This window comes from Eschrichtius robustus, chromosome 12, assembly GCF_028021215.1.
Source record: "Eschrichtius robustus isolate mEscRob2 chromosome 12, mEscRob2.pri, whole genome shotgun sequence".
Lineage (NCBI taxonomy): Eukaryota > Metazoa > Chordata > Mammalia > Artiodactyla > Eschrichtiidae > Eschrichtius > Eschrichtius robustus.
In genome coordinates, this window is record NC_090835.1 from 25,084,132 (window position 1) to 25,106,583 (window position 22,452).

The window sequence follows — 22,452 nt, forward strand, 5'->3', positions numbered from 1 at the left end:
GGGGACCCAGCTAAATGTTATGGTTACTTTAGATGTGATTCATTACCTTTGAGAGCACTAGTCAAAATTAGGTTTTAGGATACATGCCATTAGTAGTGATGGAGATCACTATTTCCCAAACTGCACTTGCTTTTGTCTCAACTTTGTGATTTTTGCTGTGAAGAGCTTGCATTATAATTTCTTAAAATATTTTCTTTCAGTTAACTTGCTTATAACTTAAATTTATTTGAAAAGTGAGCTCTAAAACGTTATCATAAATGGAGTTGAGAAACTAATTATTTTTTTCCAATATATTAAAATAAGCAAAACTCTTCAAAAATAAACAAAATGTATCTTTGGACTACTGAAAGCATCTGTATCCCACCGGGCACTTTTCTACACCTAGGCATACGGGAGTAGATCACATAGGCATTGAATGAAGAAGTGATGTAGGTGATGGAGATAAAAAATGTGATGACAATTTTTTACTTGTAGTTTCTGATAGAACCATAAAAGTTTAAAACTAGAATGATCTAATCCAATCTTCTCATTGCACAGGTGGACGAATTCCTTCCCGAGGCCTCACAGCTGGTTAATTAATTCAACAGATACTTATCAAGGGCTGGGCATGTTCTAGGAACTGGGAATACAGCAGTGAACAAAACAATCTCTCTTGGAGCTTACATTCTAGTTAGGAATAGAACCCCTTTCTTTGGCTCTTTGTCCAATTGTGTGTTATTTAATGGTCCATTCACAACAAAAAAGGGCACCTGAACATTTTAATACCTGTCCCCAGTTTGTGTGTCAACACCTTTAGAAATAAGATTTTGCTCTGTGTAAAATCAACCCAACTGCATAATCCTTTCAGTCTAACTCACCTGAAATACACCAGCTCACATGATGGCACTCTGTACTCCCTAGTGGGGTTACTTCTCATGCTTTTCTCTTTAGCCATAAAAGGGAAGACAAGTCTCTCCTTTTTATGAGAAAGTACCCATTACAATTACGTAATCTGGGACTTTGTGGATATAGTCAGCCTTTGGTTGCAACATACATTAGAGCTTGTAGACAGGGTCTTTTGGTTTCTTATCTCATCTTGCTTCATGATCTTGTTCCTGCCCTGTTTTAGTCTCTCTTGACATATCACCCTCCCAAGGTGTTTGTGCTATTTATCTGTATCAATTCCTATATTCCAGCTCTGTCTCCTTTCAGACCAGGAAATTCTTACCCAACCAAGCCTCTTCTGGTCTGAGGAAAAGAAGACTCTACTCTGACATTCCAATCTTGAAAGCTGACTCTGTTCCTGACAATGTCAATCGTTTTCACAGGCCCAACCACCCCCAGAGAGGCAGCAAGGGTAGGATGGAAGAAATCATCAGAAATGAGTTTGGGCACACAGTTGCGTCTCTCCTTTTTGTCTTTAGATCAGTGGAATTAGTGAAAGCTTCTGTGAACTCCTGGAATTTTCAGGCTTTGGAATTCCCAGATGTCTTCAAGTTGTCTTTGAAGAATGCTTATTTTACAACGTGTGCTTTTTCTTAGAAAAGGAGAAAAACAGAGTGGGTCTTGTTTGAGGGATAACTGAGACTTGAGGATAACTCCTTTTTATTATGGACTGCTATGTCCCAGGCATTGTGCTATGCACTTTTCATGCTTTTGCCCTTTTGACCTTCCCAACAGTCCAGTGATAAATGAGTTATACGTAGCCTCATTTTACAAATGAAGACATAGGGTCTTGGAGAGGCCACTTAGCTTCCCTAATATCAAACAGCCAATATATGGTTAACTCGAGATTCAGTACCAATGAAACCCTTCTATAGTTCATTAATATCAGTGTCAGGGTAGAAATCATGATACCAACATATGTATAAAACATTAAACATAGGATTTGTTCTTATATATTCATTTTGTCGTTGAACAAATTGAGGCAGGGTTTGTTGAATTTGCCTCAAAATCACTGCGTTAAATAAGTGGTGGTCTAAATCAGAATCTTAGTTTTTTGAATTTTATTACTAGGTTTTTCCAACACAGCATTCATTGTGTAATTCCAAGAGAAAACTGTCCGCTTTTGCATTGGCCTGAGTTGTTTGGTTAAAACCCAGTGTATGAACAGTCACAACAGAAGGTTTAAAGACAGTGTTATAACACTGGCAAAACCCAGTGTATGAACAGTCATGACAGAGATTTTAAAGACAGAGTTATAACATTGGCATTATAAATAATATTTAATTCTGTTAAATCTAACAAATATTTATTCAGATATTTATTGTGTCTTTTTATTGATGACATTATGCTTTTTTTTTTTTTTTTTTTTTTTTTTTTACTACTGGACCTCCCACATAAACTATTCTATTACCAGGCCAAAACAAAAGATACGATGCCCTTTCAAATTCAAGGAAACTGTCCTGGTCTATCTAGATGGTTACTCATCCTGTAAGATGTATAGATATGTTACATTCATATGGTACTGAATACCATAGGAAATGTCTCTTTCCTCAGAATGCCTTGTTAGGATGTGCCATTTGAAAGAGAAAAAAAAAAAAAAAAGGTTTAATCAGAACCACATAATCATTGAAAACAATCTTGTTTCAGTCACCATCACTGCAAATGCAATTATGACCAAGTCTCATGAGTCTGTGCTAATGGGAAGAAAGTGTAATACAGATGGTCGACAGGCTCAGATAATCCAAATACCTGATTTTCAGTAATTCCCCCACTAAACTTCTTTACCAGCATTGCTAGCAAGGAATGGAAATTGCTGCTTCTAGTTTCCTTCCTCTCCTCCCCACACCCAGGGCCCCTAGTCCCAGTCACCCTTCAATGGAGATATTAGTAAGCAATGAAATGGCCAAAGAGCTGTGGGAGGAAGAAGAGAGAAGGAAAGCTGATCAACCCTTGAGTTAAAAATAGAGCTATTTTAATGTGATGCTCTTGAAAAGGAAGGTCCTGCTCTTTGTAGACTATTGTTTTGATTGATTTCCTTATCAGATATACTTGTACAAGCACATCTCAAGTACAGTTTTATTCCATTTCTATTACATGATTAAAAATCAATTCATTTTCTTTGTTTTAAAATATTAAACATTATAATGATATGATTGAATTTCTTTTTTTTTTTTGACCTTTAACCTCCATCTCAGACCTGCCTCCTTTTCTGAAAAGGAACACTACAATCTTGACATCTAGTTATTATTATATAAAGTGTCCAGTTTTTTATCTACCCAGTTTTTTTCTTTGTATTTACATATAAATTTAGCCAAAGAACATAAGCATGGATTTGTTTTGTTTTACAGTAATAATAGACTGTATTGTTTAGCTATGTGGTAGACACTGTGATGCATTGCCCAACTCCCTCTTTAATGAAGGACTCATTGCCTCAGTAGGGAATGCTGTCAGCAGACAGTTCTAGCCGTCAGGCCCTTCACAGATTGCCTCAGTGGCACAGAGCCATCTCAGCCTCACCCCCTCCAGAGTCAGCCAACATCCAATAACTGATCTAGTTCCAATGTACAAGTTCTTATGCAAGTTCATTGCAAGGCTATAAATGTCTTGCTACGTTGGCCCAACTTGGAACAACTCAGAATGACCTTTCAAGGTTGAGAGCTCTGCATGGGGTGACTGAGGCTGCTGTTGGGTCTGTGTTATAGCTCTCCCTCTGCCCAATCCTGCTTCCTCAGATGTTGATAAGCAAGAATATTCCTTAATAAATATCCTAACCAGTAAACAGTAAACTCATAGTCTGCTTTGTAGGGAACCCATCCTATGACATGCCTCTTGCTTACTTTTTCACTCAATAGTATGTCTTGGAAGGCTCATTTACCAATAAACTTAGATCTGCCCTCTTCTTTCAGTATTCTTGTAGTGTTTGTGACAGAAACTGAGTAGTTGTTCATCAAAGCCCTGGTTCCCTTTCTTCCCGAACCTGTATCTAGACCACATAGTGATTAGGAATAGGTAGGTTACCAAGTCCTGTCCACAGGATTGTGGAACTACGTGATGTATGATACTTACAGTCCCAATCTGTTAAAATGGTATGAAGTCTTCCATGCCTTTTCTCATATCTCATGTGCCAGCTAGATGCAAAGCATTTAGCAGAAGATGCCAAGGTCCTAGAGGATGGCAGAGCCACAGATGAAATAAGGCTGGGTCCTGAAATCACCACCTGAGCTGCCTGTGAACGCTGCATCAAATTGTTAATCTGTTGAGATATTTAGAGTTATTTCTTATAGAATTAGCATCTCTTACTTAAAAGTGAAAAACCTTTTGGTAGTTTCCAAGTTCTCACTATTCTGAATATCTTGTACATATCTCTTCAGGTAGGTGTTTCTCAAATGTTAAATGTAGGGAAGTGAAATTGCTAGGTCTCAAGATACATAAGCTTTCAAAAAATTCAGTAAATATTCTTGTACCCTTTTCCGAAATGGTTATACCAAGTTCTGTTTCCACTAGTAGTGCATGGGAATATCTCCTTCACATATCTTTTCAATGTGGGATTTTAAGGTAAACTTCATTTTTGGATGAAAAATATTTTTGTATGTAGTTGAATTTTAGTTCGCTTCGTATCTCAAATTCCAGTAAATATAAAAAATAATAGACACTTGATACTTGGAGTTTAGTCTCTTTGAAAGCAGTCCCTGAGATTCATGCCATGAATCACCATGTTGCTGTAGCAGAAATTTGAACTGTACGTGCCGTGGCTGACTCATACCCATGTGTGTTTCACTACTGAAGGGTCCCAATCAAATGCCCAGATTCCACCTCAGACAGCTTTGCTATTACCTATTTCTCATTCTGAAGGAAGAAAAAAAAAGCAATAATGATAACTGGCTTTTACATATTGAGTATATAATATATGCCAGGCCCTTTGCTAAGCATCTTATCTGCATTAACTTATTTGAATCTCAAAGTAATCCTCTGATGTATAAGTTTCTATTACTTAGCTCTGCTTTTCAGATGAGAAATCTGAGGTCAAGGTAATGTCATTTACAGGTGAAAGAGCTAAGACATAAGCCCAAGATTGTCAGGCTCCAAGCTTAAGGTTGGATCTCTTTTCTCTTACACTCTGTTGCCTGCATAAACAACTCTTATTCATAGTTGGAAAATGTCACATCCGTCACTGAATTAAATTTTGCTGGACCTCATTGAGGGAAATTCAGGGCTGTGGTGGTTTTTGTATATCTGGGAATTAACCAGGTCATGAGGAAGTTTTCTTCGTGAATATCCAGGGTTCGTTTTAATGGTAGAACAACACCCATTAGGGTTAAGCCTTCTGTCTCAGCTTTGGGGAAAAAAAGTATCAAAGTGTACAGATCCATAAGTCATTTAAAGGTTTAAAAAAAAACAAACCAATAAAATCTGCATTCTGGGTGGCTGCTTGCAAAGCAGCTGTAATCGCTTCGCCAAATCACATCTTGCTCCGTGCTCCTTCCTGAACTTCCTTTGTCCTCAAACTGAACACAATGCAGAGGAGGGCTGTGTGGGTCTGGGGCAAGATGGAATTTGGTCCAGCTGTTTTCAGAGGTTACATTAGAAACTCAAGAGGCTAAAAGGGGTTGCTGTGAAAACTGCCTTCTCACACTGGAGTCCCCGCATTGCATCATGTGTCTGTACCAAGAAAGCTCAGTGGGGGTGAAACTGGTAACACACAAATCTTCCCAAGATTAGGCCCTACCGACGAGGCACAAGGACCTATCTGACTTTCTGAATTTCTTCCATTTTTGCGGTTTTTGAGGTTGCAGTAGAATTCAAACCTCTCCGGGTTCAAGTTCATCTAGTCTTGACAAAATATGACTTCCTGGATCAGTGAAAGAAGGTTTTGATTAAAAAAAAAAAATGAGGACAATTAGATAAAATCGTTTTCATCAAGTATAAATGAATCAAGGTTAGATGTCTCAAAGTATACAGGGGTCAAAAATCTTGGGATGAAAAGTAAGCAATAGACTGATTCGGGGCTTCCTCGGCCTTTAGCACATTGGGAAATGGTGAGTTCTTGTAAATCCCAAACTTGGTCAAAGGGCAAGAGAACAGAATGGAAAAGACAAAGAGGGCTAGATGGGTATATGTAATCTTTGGGCAGAAGGCTTAAATTTGTTCTCTTCTTGGGGGCAAATGTGTCCCTTCACAGCTGTCATCCTCTTTGTATATAGATAGATATTTGTTCATTTAAGCAACGTCTATTGTGCTAACTCCATGTCTGGCACAGTTAGAAACTTGCTCTACAGCAGAGAGTGAGGTAGACACAATCTCTTACATCTTACAGTCTTTGAAGGAAGAGATAAGGAAATAAGTGAACATGACTATTTATAAACAAGTTTTGCAAACTGAGACAGTTGCTATGAAGAAAGCGATCAGAGTCCTCTGATGCAGAATGGAGGGGGAGATCTATGTAGATAAAGTCCTCGGGGGAGAGGTGTCTGAAGAACCTCCACCTGAATGGGGGCGTGTGCACAGTGAGACTGGGGTGAAGTTTCTTGGACTGAGGTCTACTCCTAGGAAGAGCTTGGGCTGACTGGAGGCTGTGGCGAGAGCATACTGGGACAAAGGGAAGGTGACTCAAGCAGAGGCCAGATAGTCCCAGACACTGAAATGGCACTGGACAGTTTTAAACGGGGAGGTGACGTGGTCTGATTTCCATTTTAGAACTATCACTCCAGCTGCAGCGTTCACACTCAATTTGGCAGAGGAGATGGGTTGAAAAAGGAATAGAGTGGAAGCAGGGGGTTGAGATAGTAGGCGATTACAATAGTTCAAGTGCAGCACAAGTGAGATGTATTTATTTATCTGTTCCCTTGTCATTGGCTGTACTCATTTGGACCCGGGTCAAAGCTGACATGAATGTGAAATGTTTGTATAAGTCTGATTACATTGCATGAATTCCATTAAGCATTCTCAGGGGAAATAACAATTAGGGAAGCTGGAAGGCCATGGCTGCTGCTTTAAACTTTGTCATTTGCCAGAGATTGTGAGTATACAAAGCGCCTATATCTGTGATTATAGTCATGTGCAAAGCACTTGAACTTCTGGGGTTCTGCAAATGTCTGCATGTGCGTGTGGTTGCCATGGTAGTGAGCTTCTCTGGCAAGGTTAGGAGGGGATGCACTAGCCCCTGGTCTCTTTTCTGTTTCCTTGACATGGGGTTGAATGGAGAAGGCAGAGAATAGCCAGCGTAATGAGTTTCTGATTTTTCTGCACTTATGCTCATGGATTATCTGAAAAGAAAGGAGGGCATGACATCTGGTTTCAAATGACTGTGCATTGAGGCTCAAGAGCTGTGAATTTTCAAACTCCAGTGGAGATTTTTGACTGGCCTTGAGATGTTTCCCTCATTGTGGATAGCCTTTATCAAAAGCAGACTTTTTTTTTAATTTAAGCTGTGCTAGGCCCACTCCTACCTGTAAAATTGTTTTTATTTTAGTATTTGATTGTCCACCAAAGATGTCTGTGGGTTTCTAAGGTTCTTGATTTATGGTTTTGGAGAAAGTAGGGTATCGAATGTCCAGTACAGTTGGATTGCCGGGCATTGGTGAACATCCATCTGGGATCTGTGGCCATGAATTCAGAGTGATGTTAACCAACACTTTCACTTTGAAACAGTCATGATACCGTAGTCTTTTAAGGCAAATAATATTTTCAATGGCAAGTTGCTTTAACTTATTTCCCTTGGTATCTGTGGTTTGAGTCTTCTTTCACTGAGTGATAGGTATTTCTTCAGCATCTGTGAGGAGCCGAGCATTGTGTTGACAGAATCCTCAGTAATAAGCGAAAGGAAGCAGAGTGAGGGGGCAAAAGACAGAAAGTAGGGGAGAGAGATAGAAAATAACTTGGGAAATAGACTTCAAAATTCCTCTGGTGTTCACGTTCTCGTCTGTCATTTTCCATCCACAGGACCTCGGGCTGATAACTTAATCTACGTCTTTCTTGCCCTCTCTAAATTTGAAGCCTTAATTAAACTATAGAGTCTTTGGTGGGCTTTCAGAGCAAGGTGTAACTCAAGTGCCAAGTATGACACATATTTTATATTTCAGATGTCTTTGAAACTGATAAGCTCCAAGGATTTTGGTATCTTATTTAATAGGTAGCAATAGCAAGTAATTTTGATAAAGTTCTCCTCAGAGATTGAGAACTTGGTGAAGTTTTCTGTTCACAAAAGAAAAAGAAAAAAGGATTACTGCTTAGCAGGCTGATTTGTCTTGAATTTTTTTTTTTTTTTTTTTCTGTTTTGCCTACAAGAGAAGAGTGCAGAATCTTGGGGGCTTGCTAGAGAGAGAGAGAGTTATATGTTGAATTGTGTGTGGGCAGTGCTGGCAATTTGTCTTTTATTACACTGAAAATATAAAACATTTGGCACAGAGGAAACAAAGCCCCACCTCATTTGCTTTTACTTTTTTGCTCATTTCTGTGTCTCCATGCTGACATAATCCCAAATGCTAATTTAGCCAAGTATGGCTAATCCTCTAGAAGCCTTAGCCATCAGCTACATGAATTCAGTGGCACTCTACAGAACCTTCAATTCAATTTCTCACATTTGTCAAGGAGAAGGATAAAAATGAATTTGTCTCACAAACCAGAAACAGCACTGAGAAATTTTAAATAATATGGAACTGAGCATCCATGCTGATACGCCAGCCTTTCCAGCCCCATTGTCTAGAGCACTGGTTCTCAGTGTCAGGCAGTTTCGCCTCCCAGGGGACTTTGCAGCGTCTAGATACTTTGTGATCATCATGACTCAGAGATGAAGGTAGGCAGAGGCCAGGGATGCTTCTAAACACCCAATGATGCACAGGGCAGCCTTCACAATAGAGAATTATCTCCCAGATCTAGATCATTCCTTCAACCCCCTAGTCACATATGCCAGTTTCCTAGGATTGTAAGCCTGCTGAAAGAAGAAGCTAAACATTTAATTTAGATTTCAACATGGTATCGATACATCAATAGCTTTCTGATGCAGATGTGCTTTCAAGTTTGTAACATCAAATGTAAAACAGGTCCGTTTGTAATAAAAATAATAGTAATCCCTTACATATGTAAGGCATATTGTAGTGTGGAAAATAGATTTATATACAGCACCATATTTGACCCTGTTAAAGAGTTGTACCTGGTATCTAACCATTTTATAGAAAGGGAGTTGTTTTTGCCTCTTGAATCTCTTGAAATGGCTTTTCAACTTGTGATAACACCTTAATTATTGAGGAGTCACCCGCAAATCATTTCAAGTATTTCTAGAAAGAAATACTCAGGGTATGGGCTACTCATGTCTCTCTTACTGGGCATGAGTGAACTCACCGCAAAGGAAAATAGAGCTTCAGGGACTGCCTTGGAAGAGTTAAATTGTATGGTATGCTACCATTGCGCCACACATCTAATTAATAAAAACCATATTATGGAAGGCAGCAAAAGATATTAGAAGTGATTTTCTTACTTGAGTTGCCTTTTTTTATAGAACCTGAAATAGAAGGGGGTTATGATCAGGGAAATTTCCTGGCCTGTGATCTAATCTTTGTATGGCTTTACCGTGCTGTGATCCATAGAGCATCACTTGAACATTTAGTGAAGAAGATACTGGGGAAATCAGATGCTGAGCTGCTGTTTGGGTTTCCTTGGCAAGCTAAAAATATATGAGTATGAATGTGTCAAGTCCATTAGACACTCAAAGGACCCTCTTTGATTCTGGAAATGTCTTAAAGACGCAGAGTTCCAAGAGATAATCAAGCCAGAGCAAGGATTCAGAGGATTCTTTGCTGAATGTGGGAGGAGTTCTTGCCTCTTTCAGGACTGACACAGAGCACATTGCTTTTGAATCCAGATGTTAGCAGGTGGCAGGCCCAGAGTGAAATGCTGGCTTGACCACTAGCTAGGTCTCTGAAATGACAAGCCGTTACACAATGATGCTTGGTTTCCTCATCTGCTGGATGGGGATGGTACTCTTTGGGGGCAGCATAGAGGATTAAAAATGCGATGTAGTGGACTCAGCAGAGTGCCAAGCACATTCCAAGTACCCAAGGATAGCAGATCCTTCTCGAAGGTGCTGTGAAGTTCTGATTAGGCTGTTCTTGCTTGTATGATCCCTGTTTGTGAGACTTCTCTGGTGTGCATGCATGTTCACTATTGAACATACTGTGTTCGGTGCCACTGTCCAAAATCAGACTCCTGACATATTTTGCCAACACACCACGAATGAGACCAAACCCTGCCTCTACTTAAAATCATTCAAAGACTCTAACTTTCTTAAGGGAGTAAGTCTTCCTTTGCCTGCCCTTTAAATGTTGGGGCTCCCTAGGGTTTTCTCTCTCATGTTCCCTGAGGTTGTGTTTTGTTAAGTGTTGTATACACCAATGTTCACATTATTCGCACTAGCCAAAAGGAAGCAACCCAAATATCCATCAACACATGGACGAATGACCAATGCATATACATATAATGGAATATTAACCAATGCATATACATACAATGGAATATTATTCAGCCCTAAAAAGGAAAGAAATTCTGACACATGCTACAACATGGATGAACCTTGAACACATTACCCTAAGTGAAATAAGCCGGACCCAAAAGGACAAATGCTCTACGATTCCACTTACGTGAGATACCTAGAGTCGTCATATTCATAGAGACAGGTAGTAGGAGAGTGGTTTCCAGGGGCTGGAAAAAGGGGGAATGGAGAGTGTTGCTTAGTAGGTACAGAGTTTCAGTTTGGGATAAATGAAAGGGTTCTGAAGATGGATGGTGGTGATGGTTACACAACAGTATGAATGCACTTAATGCCACTGAACTGTACACTTAAAAATGGTTAAAATGGTAAATTTTATGTTATGTATATTTTACTGCAGTAGAAAAAATTTTTAAATAAGCATAGTATAATAATAACAAGAAAAATTGCTAATATTTATTGAATATTTACAGTGTACCAAGCATTGGGCTGGTCATTTTATGTATAGTCGTTAATTTAATCCTTCCATTAACTCTTGGAGATCAGTGCTATTGTTATCCCTATTTACTAATGAGACAAATTGAGGCCCTGAGAGAGGATGAGTAAGACCAAGGTCACACAACTAGGAAGTTGTAAAGCTGAGATTGAAACTCACATATCAAGTTCCAAATTCTTAATCATTATGCTTACTCCCTCACCTAGTCCCTCTATGTTGACAACCATCACATTTTGAATCTCTAGCTCAAATCTTAGAAGAATGATAATGATGGCAATTGTATTGATGCTTTGCTAACATTATGTTCAGCCTCTCAAAAAAATTGTGAAATAATGCCCATCGTCCCGATTTAAAGATGAGAATCTGAAACATAGGGAGTTTAAATAACTTGTTCAAGTTCACTCAGCAATGGCAGAGCCAGGATTTAAACCTAAGTCAATCTAATTTAAAGCCGTATTCTTATTATAACTGTGTTCTTAAATGTTCCACAAGCACCCCCTTCTAAGATAAACTCTCTTCTTTCATATTTTAGATAAAGTTTATGAACTGGGGATATACCTTATGGTATCAATACAGTATTCTCCCTATACCCCAACAGTAACTTGATGGATGGACTTTGTAGAACTCAGAAAATAGGGTATTTATCACTCTTGATATAGTAAGTGCTCAGAATAAATTTGGTAAAACACGATCTGCCCCAGGATTACCAATAACTAGCACTTAGGTAGAGATAAATGAAAGAATCAGGAACTTGGGTGAGATGAGCAAGTGCGTATAGGAAAGAATCCTCTCACAGCTCAATGAGATGCTTCTGAGGCTAGAAAACCTTGGCTATCCCCAGGCGGACTTAGAGAATATGTAATTTTTTCAAAGCAAATAACTTTTTATTGAAATATAGTTGATCTACAATGTTGTATTAGTTTCAGGTGTACAGCAAAGTGATTCAGTTATATATATACAAGTAAGTCCCCTACATATGAACGAGTTCCATTCCGAGAGTGCATTAAGTCCAATTTGTTCGTAAGTCCAACAAAGTTAGCCTGGGTACCCAACTAACACAATCGGCTATATAGTACTGTACTGTAATAGGTTTATAATACTGTTCACACAAATAATACATAAAAAACAAACAAAAAATACAGAAAACATTTTTAATCTTACAGTACAGTACCTGGAAAAGTACAGTAGTACCAGATACATCACCGCTGCTTTTATGTTTGCTTCCAGGAATCTTGGGCTTGAAATAAAGATACTGTACTACTGTACTCTATACAGTACTGTACAGTAAAGTACATAAAAGCACAACCATTTGTAGAGGATGCACACACTTGATAATGTACACCAGACACTTGAACTAACTTACGGGATTGGACGTGCAAACGCACGTTCGCATCCTTGAAAGTTCGCAACTTGAAGGTTCGTATGTAGGAGACTTTATGTATATATAGTATATATGTATACCATATATATATATATATAGTATTTTTTCAGATTCTTTTCCATTGTAGGTTATTGTAAAATATTGAATATAGTTTCCTGTGCCATAGGAATCAACAGTAGTTCCTTGTTGATTATCTGTTTTATATATAGTAATGTGTATCTATTAATTCCAAATTCCTAATGTAATTTTTAAAAGTTAAACCATTCTGCACCCATTTTGGTCCCACATTATGGCTCCCTTTCTCTGTTGCCCGTGTTTCTTTCCATTCTTAGTGAGCATCTCTGCCTTATTACCGAGAGCTGAGACCCTTGGTGGCCCCTGGGTCTTTTTGCTGGCAGTGGTGTCTTGCATCAATTCACACTGTTGCCTCTTACCAGTTTGTACAATTGCCCTCAGAGACTGCAATAAATGGAACCGAAAACTTGGAGCCCAAACACAATTTCCAGGACTTAAATCCCTGACCCCCATAGAGATCCTTAGAGGTGCTGTGGAATGCAAATTCCCCCAACAAATCCAACCTGCTTTGTTCTATGAAGGAGTTCTCTAACAACCATGAATCATTAGGCATCATAAGGAAAGGCCAATTTTCCTTCTCTAAAACCAGCTTTTCATAAAAATAGGCATCCTTGATGTCATGAGCAGAACTAAATGACCTGAATGCAACTTTTTAACAAAGGAAATAGTGGCTAAGAGTTTTTGTTGTGGCTTTGTTTTCCTTTCCATAGAGTATATCTTGCCCATAGCCAGATCTAGATCTGGAAAAAGTTACTTGTAATAATAATTAGACATTACCATGACAAATGCAATATTTAAAATTGCTGGTAGTAAAATAAATCACTTCCCAAGGAAAATTTTCTGTTGAGCAAATACATGCAATTTTTCAAGGCATAACAAAAAAAATGTGTGGTTACCTTAAAATGTACTATAATTTTCCCAGTTATTACTGATTATGTAAATGCAAAATGCAGTTGAAATGAAATTTCAGTGTGATAGAGTCATAATGAATTTTTAGGTTGACCTGACTGGTATTATCATATAGAAGAAGAGAAATAAGCCTGTGATTGGAGAGTGTCTGGAATTACTCTGGTTATCAAATATTCGTGCTGTAAAAACTCTGCAAAATGATGTTTCCTAAATAAATGTCAAGAGTTAGATGGCATTCAGTGAATGATTCCAAGATTAGTGCAAACAGTGTTTGTTTAATTAAACGCAAGCAAAAAATGATAACTAATTAAATGTCATAGTGGGACAGAGAAAGTGTAGGAAAGAAAGGGCTCAGTGGGAAACCAGGTCAGAGATTTGGACTGACTCTGAGGAGAGGGAAGCAAGGGTCAACTTCCTCATATCTGCAGAGCCAAGTTCCAACAATGCCCCATAGTAAAATACTAGCAAAAGTGAGTCCACAGAAAGGAGAGCCCTAGCATTCCTTTAAAGGGAAGGAAGCTGCAGTAAATGTAATTGGGAACGTAGGTTGCTATTATTATAAATAATAATAACTAACATTGAGTCAGTATTTCGTCTATGTCGCAGAGTTTGATAAGCATTTCGTGGACTCCCTCTCATCAGACTAAACTTCTGTACAGTGTACCAGTGAAGTACACAGAACCTTTTTTTTTTTTTTTTTTTTTAAGCTGGACACTGATATTTTGCATTTTCAAAAAAGCGTTGAATTGGTCTCAGAGGAAAACTCGAAATGCTGCTGAACTACCTTTGTTCATATTTTGAATTGGTATTGTTTTTATTTTAAACTACATAATAGGAGGTGGGAGGCGGCACCATAATCTTTTCAGTATCAAAACCTCTAAAGCTTTGTCCCTGGCCGCTGGGCCTTCATCACCGCTCCTTCGTTGACTAGTAGCCCTGAGGTCATCCCATGATGAGGAGGAAAGTAGGACATACGTCCTTAAATAAGACTGGAGGGCTTCCCTGGTGGCGCAGTGGTTAAGAATCCGCCTGCCAATGCAGGGGACGCGGGTTCGAGCCCTGGTCCTGGAAGATCCCACATGCCACGGAGCAACTAAGCCCATGCGCCACAACTACTGAGCCTGCGCTCTAGAGCCCGTGAGCCACAACTACTGAGCCTGCCTGCCGCAACTACTGAAGCCCACCCGTCTAGAGCCTGTGCTCCGCAACAAGAGAAGCCACTGCAGTGAGAAGCCCGTGCACCACAACGAAGACCCAACACAGCCAAAAAATAAATTAATTAATTAATTAATTTTTTTAAAAAAAGAAAAGACTGGAGTACCGGTCTCCCTCCTACCCTGAACTTGCTCTGGAGAACCTCCTGTCCATCCTGGATGCACTGCTTGTTGAGAATCCCCCCCACCCCACCTTGTTGTTTTTATCGGAACTTTGTGTCTGATTCCGTATCATCACTCCCCAGGATATTTCTACCCAGGTTGAAAACACAATCCCGCTTCCAGGCATCTGCTTCACGTTTCCTGGATGGACCAGTAATGTGTTTGTTTAGCTCACTTCGCGCATTAGACTATAGGTTTTGCCAGTGGCCTTTTGAACACTGGCCTCAGGATGTTTGTTTTTGTAAGTTTTTGTCTTATCTCACTTCCTCTGAAAAAGCCTCACTTTTCACAGCTTGGCTGAAGCCTGAATCAGCAGCTCCCTGAGCCCTGCTTAGACATCTTGCCAGTACACGAGACTAAATTTGTTGCCATTTGAAAATCGTGACCATTCTGCATTGCAGTGTTTCAGCAAATAACCAGAAGAGCATTCCAAGAACTTGGGCAAGAAGAGTACAGTAAACTACGTCAGTGGCTGTCTGCCTATCTCCTTTCTTTCCCTTTCCTGCTGTCTCCCCATTTTTCCTCCCTCTCCCTCCTCTCTCCCCAACACCCCCTTCTCTCTCACAAACGCATGGAACTGGGATGAAGTTCAGTGCTTCTCAAATGCAAGGCAAGCACCTGGGGGATTTGTCAAAATACAAATTCCCAGACCACATCCTCAGAGATTCAGACTCAAAACAGCTGGTCGAGCCCTGGGAATCTGTCTTTTTAACAAATATGCACCCTCCACACCACCCACAGCGTTTTGATGAAGTTTTTTGTAGACCTGAATGTGAAGAAACCTCAGTAAAGTGGTGAAAATCTTGAACTTGAAAGTCTCGGATCTGGTTTTGAATCCAGCTCAGCCATGGCCTGGCTGGGTAACCTTCTGAACCCCAGTCGCCCTCAAAATAACTGGATAAAATAGAAGGTTTTGTGGGAAGTCAGTGGGCTTGGCATGAAGTGAAGTTCGGCAAATAGTAGCGCTTATTTTTAAATCATCCTATTTTAAAGAAGCACAGAAGAAAAGAAAATAGTAGAAAACAGAATCTTATTACTAGTCTTCTATGAGGAACAAGTGGGTTTAGCCTATGTAAAACTAAAGGTGCATGTTGCACCAAAACAGGAAAGACAGGAAACAAGTGCATAGCTCTCTTATTTCTGAAGATCTACAGCTCGTATTTCTCCCTCATCTTGGTACCCTCCTCAGTCCCATCTTCACTCAGCATCCTTTAGGAGGTTTCTTGAATTTGCTTCCTCAGGGAGGGTGGCCTTCCGGACCCCTAGGTTAAATCCACAGCATTGGTGACTTCCTCTCGATGTGGTATTCACGTGGTATTGTTAATTACTAGCTAGATGTTTGCCTTCCTGCTAGACTGTGAGCTCCACTACGGGATGGGATCTTATTGCCTATCATAGCCTTCTTTCCAATGGGAAGTTCATAGTATGAGTCTGATAACAGACCTTCTGAGGGAATAAATAAATATACGGGAGATTTTAAAAGTTCATTAGTGCTGTTCAACTCTGAAATGGAATATCTTGGATACAGTCTTGCCTGTAATAGCAGGTCCATTCAAATGGACCACATGGATATATTACTAAGGAAACCCCTTTAGGGAACTTGGTGACCTTTAAGTTCTCTTCCAGTTGGCGGAACAGTTTTCTAGAGCACCTCAAGGAAATCTTGGACAGTTTCTTGAACAAAATCATAACGAAGAGCTCTGTTTTGCCATTTGCAAGGAGTTAGACAAATTGCGCAAGGAGACACAGGATGACAGCATCAATTTTAATTATGTCTCAGTGAAGCACCTGAAGGTACCACTTCAATGATGCACTGCTACAGCCCACAGGACCTCCAAACGATGAAGGGAGAATGAATGAGGTAGAGGCAGAATGTTTTTATTTTCCAATCTACTCCCAGCTTTGCCGCATTTAAATTTTTTTCCTTCCTCATATGGAGAAATTTTAGCTTGGCATTAATATTCCCACAAAGGAAAGGTGATTCACCAGCGGAATGAATTAAGCATTTTACCAGACTTGGTTTCAAAAGTTGGAAAACCGGGAAAAAGCACATATTATTTCAAGTCTGGAAAAGCTAATATTTTTTTCTCCATTGTCTTTCATTTTATACTTCTGGTCAAAAATAGAAAGCCACTTTTATATCCTTTTAAATGTGTTTCTTAGGGGGAAAAGACACCTTCCAAGTGGAAGCAGAAACAAAGAATAAATGCTAAGTTCTGTTTCTTTTAGCTTGCAGACTTCATTTGGATTTTGCTCCTATGGCTAGAGTTTCTGTTACTACCAAAAAAAAAAAAAAAAAAAAAGGGCAGGGGGTGTACCTGGAAGCTTAGAAAAAGTGAAGTAAGAAGGCTATATAATTCTTAGCCATGTTCTTAATTTAGTCCTTATTACAACTTGACTCCATTTATAGGACAATCCTTCTGACTGAATATTTATATTCCATTGTTTTCAAAGAAGATCAAGAGTGCCATAAACAGTGACAGTTGTGTGTGGCAAGCATGTCAGTGTACATAGATAAATTATGCCTTCATTCTTCCCTTTTTTTGGCAAAGTCATAAAGCTGCCATTTTTAAGGTATTTCTACACACTCCTCTGTTTATTTCTTTTGAGCCCATTTGTTTTCTCTTCCGGGAAAGAAAATACACTGAAAGCAAAGACCAAGTATACACTCTAGCAAAGTATTAACAGTTCCAGCAGTGGATTACCTCTGAGTTCTGGGAGGTCATTTGGCAAAGGCTCTGGACTTAGTCTGGTTGATGAAGACCTCTGATACTTGTTAGTAGTGTAGTTTGAGCTTTATTAGGTTTATCACTAGCCATCAATACAAGGAAAAGCCAGTGTGGGGACAGCCATATCATCAGATAGGAAAGTATTGAAACATTGTGTAGAGACAGATCTCTTCTCTACCACACACTGGGTGAAGTCTGTGCAAAAATAGAGCATTACTGTCCCTCCTGAGTGGATAAAACAGCAAGAGAAGGATTCCTTTACTAAAGAAATTTCCAAAGTGTATTCCTTACATGCTCTTCTGTGGTCACAAAGGTTTTGCACAGTAACGCCATCTTATTTCTACTTGCACAGTAGAGAGAAATGCATAGCAGAGTCACAATGCGTTTTCATCAATTAAAGACCCTAGGAATTCCTGAAACCATGTATATTCTTACTAAATTTAAGTTTGCCCAAATTCATTTCACCCCTATTTTACAGCACACCTGTTAACAGTAACTCAATTCCATTGAAAAATAGTACCACAACCCGTAAGCCCATCTGCACCTCCCCTCCCCCAACCCCGGAAGCTCTTCTTTTTCTCAGATTTTATTTAATGCAAGGATGACCTATAGTAGCTCCAGTACTTTGCCATCTTTTATATGTCATGACACCCATAGACATGTATAATAAAAATTATAGTAGTTGCATGTCCCACATATCCAAAATGGATTATGAGCATCCTTTGTCTGCTTCATGGTTTTTGACTATCTTTACCTGTCATAAAATACTCTGTGACTCCTTCTGTAAATTTATGAAGCACTGGCCCAGACGGGAGGTCATAGCCCAAGGGCTGAGGGGATCAGTCGCATGAGGAAACTCTACCACTTGGGACATTTCACTGTGACGAGCTAACAGGGATGCACAGGATGAACCCACCCCGGCTACCGGGAATATCTGTGTGTTGAGTGTGGAGTCCTCTATACTCACCCATTGTTTGGTGTCTTCAGGTACCTACTTACCCAGCGTGAAGTCAGATGTGAACACTGTAACTGGTGCCCTTTGTTTCACTGCCCAGCCCACCTCACACATTTTATGGAGACCTGGTGCTATATCATCCGAATGACTCCCCTCATTTCCTGTGTTAGACAGACTTCATTTTTCCTCTCTTGGTTTCCGTAAGAGGCAGCAGGCCGGGTGGACGAGAACTGAAGGTCGATCCATCAGCCCTCCCTGAGACATTGGGAGGTTTTCACTTCCTTTCAATTAGGAGCAGACTATTCTAGAGGATCACCTCCCCAGCCCCTCCCCCCATGGCCTACTTGCTTTCAAAGCATACAGCTAGATGTTGATTTTGCTGTCAGAGCTGCGGCTCTGGGAGAACCAGTAACCAGGTAGGAAAAAGGTAACTGTTAGGGAAAAGTTATATTCAAATGGATGACTAGGAGCTGGTAGGATAACAGGTATTTTCTAAATACACCTCTCACCTAATACCAGGTTCCTTTTTATTTCCTTAAAAAGTAATCCATCTTCATTGCTCAAAACTGAAACTATACAAATGAGCAAAACAAAGAAAACAAAAATCATATAAAACCATCACCCACATAGAACCATAATTAACATTATAATGTATTTCCCCCAGTCTTTTTCCTTGCATAAATATCTGTAGTCTATTTTAAAACATTGGAATATTTGTGCATAGTGTATCATAAATATATTTTTCCACCTTACTATGTCCCTCGGTTGTCTTTAGATGCCATGAAATATTCTTCTATGATATCATCTCTGGAGGCTGCATGAACTCCCTTCTGTGGCTCTATATGTGATGATGTATGTGATTCATCCCTTCGTGTGGTCCAAAGCAGTGGTTCAATGTTTCAGATTTTTTTTCCTATGACAAACAGTATTAATGTTAATACCTCTGTAACCAAACCTTCAAACACACGCCCCCTTGACTTTGTACTATTTTGGTTTCATTTCTTGTGAGATATAATCAACATACAGAAAAGTACATAAAACGTTTTTACAGTTAGTTGAATCAATGTAAAAATGAACAGCAGTGGTTGCATACCGGTATGAATATACCTAAGGCCACAGAACTGTACACTTAACAATGGTTAAAATGGTAAATTTTAGGTTATGTATATTTTACAACAGTAAAAAAAGAAAGAAAAGAAAAAAAAGAGAGCACGAATATAATTACCACGTCGGGCCAGGAAAAGATCATTGCCAGCAGCCCATGAGCCCTCCTCCCCATCACAACTCCTCAGGCTTCTCTGGACCCTTGTGATGTCCATCTTTTCTACTTAGTTTTACTAAATATGAATGAATGCCCTGAAATACCTTTTTTGAACTTTTATAAAAATGGCATCATATTTTTGCGTCTGACTTCTTTGGCTCCCTGTATATTTGTAAGATTTATCCACGTAGCATATTCATTTACAGTGCGGCATGGCATACTATTGTATGAATATACCGTAATTTCTCCACTATATGCAGGATGGACATCCCAGATTTGCGCTGCTACAAACAGTCTGCAATAATCCTGGGGCATATGTGCACCCATTTCTCTAAGATATATACCCAAGATTGAAATCATTGAGTCATGGGATAAATATATCTTTGATTTGAGTAGACAGTGCCAAAATTAGTGATTATAGTTTTCACACCAAGTGTGTATGAGGATTCCCAATATGCTACACTCTCTCCACATTTGGCATTTTCAGAGCATAACTTTTTTGTCAATCTAGTAGAAGTACGGTAGTATTTCATTTTGGTTTTTATTTGTGTATGTCAGATAATTAATGAGATTGAATGCCTTCTCATATATTTACTGGTCATTTGAATGTTACCTTTTGTAAAGCAGAAGACTTGAATCTTTTGCAGATGTTTTTCTATTATGTTGTCTATTTTTGTCTTATTGTCTTGGGAGAGTTCTTTTAATATTCTGAAAATAAGCCCTTGGTTGGTTATGTGTTTCCCCAACCTATAGTTTTTCTTTTCAGTCTCTTAATGGTGTCTTTTGATAAGCAGGTTTTCTTTTAAATGTAGTGAAATAGACAAACTTCTCCTTACAATTCTTGTATTTTGTTTAAGGCATTCTCGTTGACCTTGCACTCATGAAATTATTCTCCTGTATTTTTTTTTTTAAGTTTTATGGTTTATCCTCTCCTATTTGGATCACGAACTGATTGGAGTTATTTTGTACATGATGTAAGGTAGAGGTATAATTTTTTCTTTTTTAAAAAACATATGGATGCCCAATTGTCCTAGCAGTATTTATTGAAATCTATCCTTTCCCTGCCAAACTACCATGATACCTCTGTCATAGAACAAATGCCCATATTACATGCCTGGGTCTGTTTCTGGACTCACTATTCCATCCCACTGGTCTGTTTGCCTATCACTGATCCACAGTTAATTCTTACATCATAGTAATTCTTGATCCTTGGTGGGGCACACCTCCCACATTGTTGTTCTTCTTGGTTCTTATTCACCTTATTCATCCTTTTCTGTTCCATACACATTTGACACTCAGTTTATCATATTGTTAAAAAATTTGGGCATTTAGTTGGGATTATACTGGAGGAGAATTTATATTTTTACAATATTGAGGTTTTCAATCTATGACCATTTATTTAGGTCTTTTTAAATGCCCGTTAATGACATTTTAAAATTTATTCAGTAGAAGTCTTAACACATTTGTTAGATTTGTTCTTACATATTGTTGATGCTATTATGAATGCTATTTAAAAAAATTTTTATTTGTGTTTGCTAATACATATAGAAGTACAATTGATTTTTTCATATTGATATTATATCTAGAAAACATGTTTGATTCTCTCATTATAAGTCTGTAAATAATACATCTGTAATTTCTTTGGGGTTTTATGTGTATAAAGTCATATCATCTTTAAGTGACAAATTTGTTGCTTCCTTTTTAATTCTTGTGCTTTTTATTTTCCTTGCCTCACTGCACTGACTGAAACCTTCAGTGTAATTCTGATTAGAAGTGGTAACAGTGGGCAAGTTTGTCTTTTTATTTGTTTGTTTGTTTGTTTGATCTCAAAGTGAGAATACACCTTCAAGTATGATGACTGCCAGTTTTTTTTTGTTTTTTTAAAAATTTCCATTATCAGATTAAGGAAGTTAGGGCCCTTCTATTCCTGGTTTGCTATAAGGCTATAAGGCTTTCTTTTTTATCATTCATGAATATAGAATTGTTTCCAAATGCTTTTTCTGCATTTCTGCATTCTTTGAGATGATCTTGTGAATTTTCTCTTTTATCTATTGTTTTATAACAAACTATACCAGTATTTAGTGGATTAAAAGACTACCATTTATTATCCCTTACAATCTGTGGGTTGAGAGGGTTCAGCAAGGTGGTTCTTCTGCTATTCTTGTCTGGGTAGTCTCATGTGGTTGCAGTGAGATGGTATCTGGTTCTGGATTCATCTGGAAGCTCAGCTTGGACGTTGAACTGTCCCAGGTGGCTCATTACATGTCTGGCACTTCCTTGGAGGTGACTAAAAGTCCCAGTGCAGCTGGGATGCTGGGAAGGCTGGTCCTGTCTTTCCCCACGTAGTCTCAGGGCCTCTTTCTCTCTCTGTGGCCTCTACATGTGACTTTACAAGGTCTCTCCAGCTGGGTGGCTTACGTATTACATGGTGGCCCAAAGTGTAAAGCAGGAGCTGCCATGCCTTCTTAAGGCATATTCCTGAAATTTTCACAGCGTCACTTCTGCCATGTTCAGTTGTTTACAGTAAGTCACAGGCCAGCCCAGATTCAGTGCCATAGGGACTACACAAGGACCTGATGCCAAGAGGCCATCTTTAGAGACCAACTACCACAATATATTCATGGGTGAATTACATCAGTTAGATTTTCTAATGTCTAGTAGCTTTATGTACTTGGGATAAACCCAACTTGGTCATAATGAATTATCATCAAATCTAATATGTTACTTTCTTAGGTAGGCTCATTTTCACTTTTTCCTCATAATATATTTCAAGAAAAATTGTGGGTCTATCCTTGCCCTTAAAAATAATCCAATAATACCTTTATATGAAAAGTTGAGGCACCATGTTCTTTCCTCTCCTCGTGA